Consider the following 6,000-nt stretch of genomic DNA (forward strand, 5'->3'; position numbering starts at 1 on the left):
GCAGGATATTTGGTAAATAATTTGATAGGTCTCAATTCTGGAAAAAGTTATTATCAATCATTTGTACTTGCTATGTTTTCCCCTTTTTAAGATATTTTGAAGAGAACATCTGTAATGCATTTCAAAAAAAAATTTTTTTTTTTTTTTGAAAAATCAGTTAGTTACTATGGTAACTTCCTAGTGAATATTTTAAGAATTGTATTCAGTAGCATTTTCAATTGCCCCTACTCTGCAGTCGTTTACTCAAACAGCTTTAAGGAAAACCAGTACAGTTGGATAAGCTGTATAGGCTGTTTTATACGTCAACAAATACCAGTTTTGTCTGATTTAATTTTATCACATAAATGTGTGGATTTTAATTAGACTGTATCAAGTCAAGTGCTATCAGTACTGAATTAGGGTACAAGAAGAAAGAAACCTTTCCCTGCTCTTTCTGCATCAACAGTTTAAGAGACAAGTAAGACCACATCTTTTGCCTTCAAAAGAGTCTCTATGGCAATTTTTAGTTTTCTCAACTCAAATCCAGAACAGTGTAGGGCTCCTTCAAGCTGAGAAGAAACAACCTGAAGTCGTAGCAGGGACTCACACTGTGTTTCCTTAGCTACCTCTAGACCGTCTCTTTCATTCTCTACTTCTCTAAGCAGTTACTCAGTGTTTTCCATTGGCAGAAAGGACTCTTAGCAGTACAATCCACAGCTATTTAGCAGAAACACCTAAACCTGAGCCACTTCCCACTAACTTAGCACTAAGCATTCAAGCGTCACGTACCAATGTAGCCTGATGATACCCTGCTTCTGATAGATTGTGGCCAAATCCAGTGCTTTAATGGAAGTAGTATGCCTAGTGTAAAGAAGATTATGGATAAGATTATGGTGAACGTTATTTAAAAGCAAACCAAAAACCTGTACCTTCCTTCTTCATGCAAGTAACTAGAAAAATGCTTAAATCTGGGATCGATATACAAACAGTAACTTGATTTCCTTTAAAATTTGTTATCTGACGGAGTGCATGTGACAAAATATTAGTGTTTATAGAGCTGCTATTACAGAATTATTTTCCCAATGTTTTCATTTATTTATAAAATCATTCATAACCCTCCAAGCTCTGTTGAAACACTGAAACTTACATTTATTTCTGACCATGTCATAATATTATTCTTTGTCTTCAAAAATAATACTGCTTTTTTTGATTATATTTTCCAGACTGTATGTGTAACCTATTGTCACACTTTTCACCATAATTTTGGTGAAGTTAGACAAGTGCTTCATCACCATGGTCATCACCATGCCTGTTCCAGGTGAAGGCTTTCTTAAATACAGATATCCAGACTGAAAGCACTGCTCTGAGTGAAGGGAAAACCTGGAACCCTAGTTTCTACTTTTCTCCTCAAGGTCCTACGAGGAGAAGCTGAAATTAAGGGCTTTTTAAGCCTGGAGAGGAGACATATTCGAGGAGACCTATTAGCAACCTACTGGTACTATGGAGAGGTTATCAAAAAGATGAAAACAGATTCTTCATTGCAGTTTGTGCCAGGATGACAAGACACAGCTGCATAAAGTGAAATGAGTTTCAGACAGGATAGAAGGGAAAAGTTTTTTCTTGTGAGGACAACCAAGCACTGGATTGTTGTGCAGTCTCTGCCCATGGAGGTTTTCAAGACAGCTGGATTACAACTGGAGCTTTGAGCTGAGCATTGTACTAGGGATCTAAAAGTCCAATTATTAGCTTCCAACCTGAATTATCTCATAGCTCTATGATTCTGATTTGGGAATGGAAATAATGCCAGTCATAATTTAGTTCAGTTTAAGTTTCTGACTGAACTTGTACAACAGGTACTCAACTACATGTTAGTAAATGAAAAGCCCTGGTGTCAAGGGTAAAATGAAATATGGTCTAAGAAAAACTGGAAAAGAAATACATCTTGTCACTTGTAATCCTTAGCTCTGAACATCTCATTTTAAACCAAGGATATTGTCATTTTGAAATCTGAAATATATTTCTTGGCTTCCAGGAAATCCCAAGCTGATAATAGGTCTTATCCAAGATGAAATACATGAAGGTAAATGCTCCTTTCTAAGCATTTGAAAAATAGCTCAGAAGGAGGTACAGCCTTGTAGATAAGGTCTCAAATGCTCTGAGACAGTGTATGTCCAAATATGAATGCATTCACCCAAGTGCGTCCTTGGTAACAGCTATCCATGTGCAGCTGTTTAGGTTATATGTGTTATGGCATGCTAAAGAGAAAAAACAAACAAACAAACAAAAACAAAAACACTAATCTAAGCATCATAGTCTCACTAAAATAATTAAATTTAGAGGAAATGGTCAAAATCATAATTAAGTTAGCATTAGAAACTGTTTCGGAGAAGACATTACATTCAGCAGAACATAGTAGAATCACAGAATCATAGAATGGCTCAGGTTGGAAAAGACCTTAAAGATCATCGAGTCCAACCACAACCTGACCATCCTACCCTAACTCTAACAACCCTCTGCTAAATCATGTCCCTGAGCACCACATCCAAATGGTTCTTAAACACATCCAGGGATGGTGACTCAACCACCTCCCTGGGGAGTCTATTCCAGTGCTTAACAACCCTTTCTGTAAAGAAGTATTTCCTCATATCCAACCTAAACCTCCCCTGACACAATTTGAGGCCATTTCCCCTCATCCTGTCACCTGTCACCAGTGAGAAGAGACCAACCCTGCTCTCGCTGAAGGCACCTTTCAGGTATTTGGAGACAGCAATAATGTCTCCCCTCAGCCTCCTCTTCCCCATACTGAACAGCCCCAGTTCCTTCAGTCTCTCCTCACAGGCCATAATCTCCAAGCCCTTCCCCAGCCCTGTTGCCCTTCTCTGGACCTGCTGCAGCACCTCCGTGTCCTTTCTGTACTCAGGTGCCCAAAACTGAACACAGCACTCGAGGTGAGGCCTCACCAGTGCTGAGTACAGGGCAGGATGACTTCCCTGGTCCTGCTCACCACTCCATTCCTGATCCAAGCCAGGATGCCATTGGCCTTCTTGGCCACCTGGGCACACTGCTGGCTCATATTCAGCCCACTGTCCATCAGTACGTTGATGTACATAGTAGAAGCAACAAAGAATTTAGTAATCTATGTCATTCTTTTAATGGGGAAAGAAGAGTATGGTGGTTCTGCAATCCAGGAGTGAAACTAGAATTTTACAGTTCCAAGGCAGAGATATTTACATTCCTTGACATGAGTTCTTAAAATCAGCTTCTAGATATATATATATGTATTTATAGTAATGTGAAAATAACTCTTGAAAGAACTACTAACAAGTCGATGTGCTCAACAGGAAAATCTATTGACATTTATTTTATAAAGAATCATAACCAGTATATAAAAATACATATTTCACTTGAATCTCTTCTATCTGTCACCACTTAATGGGTTAAATGCCATGTTTGGTGTGCCAGTATTTTAAAAATGATGTTAAAGCTGTCTTCAGTAAGCTATATACTTCACAAAGTTTGACAAATTCAGTTACTGGTAAAAGACTGAATGATACTGAAATTGCCTTTTTCTCTTTAGAAGTAATGCATGAAAAATCATTTATTCTAGCTTATGAATATTAACATTCTTCTTATTTTAATCGACTAGAAGAAAAAATAGAATCTTGCTATTAGTCATAATGTTCTTATTTTTAATCTTTATGAGGTAGTAAGTCCTTTACCTTTGCAGAAGAATGGACAATGGTTCTCTTTGTTATTTTATGTGTATGTATTTATATAATTTTGTCCAATCATTTAAACTTAGTATACGCTTTCCTTTTAATTGTATATATATTAAAGGGGAAGGGAAGGGAAGGGAAGGAAAAGGAAAAGACAGAATACCCAAAAGGTTTTCCTGCTGATACTTTTGAATTCTTCTTCCTTTTGAGGAAAAAGATATAAACCACAACTCACCATCTCTCAGAACCTCCTTCTAGTCTAAAACAAGATTTCCTTTCCCAGCTGGCTCTGTACATGCCTTCATTCAAGCATTTCTGTATTTTACCTACTGCAAGTTTTCTGTATTGTCACATATTCATTGCCCATGAACCTTGTTAAAACTAGAAAAATACGCTAAAGCGAAGCATCAACAGAGCACTTTGTGCACAATTTTTTCACAGTATTCATCATGTTATGACAATGAAAGATATACTTTTATTTCTGTAAAATTATGTCACTTTTTGAAAAAGGATTTTTTTCCTAGCTTCCTGTGCAAGCTGTGCATTGCAGATTTTAACATGAACAGTCCCTTTGAGAGATAATACAAGCTGTAAGTGTAATAATAGAAAATGAAAAGAATAATCATCATGCTATTTTCATCAAATTACTGCTCACGATGCAGGCATACACAATGGGGAAGTAGAAAAGACTGTATTTATATTGAGCATAGCTCAGGGAGAAATTATTGCATAAATAAAGGACAGAAGAGCTAAGTCTCCAGGTTAGTGCAAAATTGCTTTTGAGGTGCTTTTAAATTAACATTTAAAATAAGTAACTGTTTCTTCTGTAATTACTGTAAAGATTAGCTAATTAGATATGCTTACAAACTGTACTTAGATACAGTTTGCAAATGTATCTTCAGGAAACTCTTTCCAAGCAAAGATTTTCTTTCAAAGATTCAAATTCAAAGATATTTCTTTGAGAGCAGAACTGTATCATTTACTCAGTTCAGACTGGACTGTTATCCCACCTTGTTCTCTCCTCCACTGCTAGGTTCTGGGTTGGTATTCCAGCTATCTTGTCCTCTTTTTACCTGCAAACCTGAAGACAATCTCCAGCACTACTATGGCAGCAGTGAACCTCTTTCCCATTGGATCATCTTGACTGTTCTGGTTCTATCTGTTGTTCAAACTAGTTTTAGCTGAAAGGACATATTATTTTCTCTCAAACATTATTATGTTATACCCCAATTTCTTCCATAATGGTACTTCCACAGATTACTGCTTTTAATTTCTTTGCTGTGTTAAGCTGTATTTGCTTTGGCTAACCTCAGTCTTGTGCTGAAGAAGCACTTTCCTACCTCTGTAAAAGTGAGACATCAGCACATCAGGCAAGATCTGCATAGTAGCAAACAAGTAACAAGCTCTGCAATGCTTCCATCCCTTGTTTGCCTCCTTCTATTTTGTACTCTTGAGATGCTAAGAATTACAGGGAAACAGTAACACACGTTGCTCAGTGCATCTTGACTCAGGCTAGAGGCAAGCAGTTGCAACACTAACTTCAGTTCAGCACAGAAAACTCCAGTGTTTCTGAGCTCAGTTAAATGATGAAAGTAAACATCTGTTTCAGATCTCAAACCAAATATCATATGCAGTTCTTCCATCCATGTGGTCTAACTGAATTCCAAAGGGCACTGATGTTTGAGCTGAGGAAATTTTCTTAAAGGAGTTAAAAATACTTATGTTTGCTTTAACTACTTGTAAAAAAAGCCAGGGCACCTTGAATCAAAAGGAAACTTTTACCTTTACTTTGTTTTTCAAGTGTATTTGATCCGAGATAGACTTTTAATTGAAAGATTGAAAACACATGAAAACATGTCTCAGTGCAGCTCAGCCACATGTTTCAGAGACAGTACAAAGAAGAAATGGTGGCTTCATCCAAAGTAGATACAACTAAAGAATGTCTGTTATGCTAAATTAGAGAGTTCTCTCCAAATAAATTGAAACAGGCACATATGTGTCCTAGCTTGCTAAAAGGTAGAATTCATCAGCAGGTTTATCTGTCATCTCAGTATTTGCACATGCTTAACACAGTTCAAGGCATTTCTCTAACGAAGCGTAGATGATGAGAGGCTATACTGAAACAAAACTTAGTGTCCCAACACTAAACTGGAGGGAGAAGTGGCATTCCCAGCTGGAAGCATGGCTCCTCTAATACAGCATGGGGAGAGTTGGTGTCTCGAGGAAGAGTCATAGAGGCCATCAGTTGGATGGCCTTTCTCATTTTACCCTCCCAACATGAAAACAAATAAATAAATTAATAACC

The sequence above is a fragment of the Centrocercus urophasianus genome, unplaced genomic scaffold (genome assembly GCF_019232065.1).
Source record: "Centrocercus urophasianus isolate 14NV4802_14NV808 unplaced genomic scaffold, USGS_Curo_1.0 seq_32, whole genome shotgun sequence".
Lineage (NCBI taxonomy): Eukaryota > Metazoa > Chordata > Aves > Galliformes > Phasianidae > Centrocercus > Centrocercus urophasianus.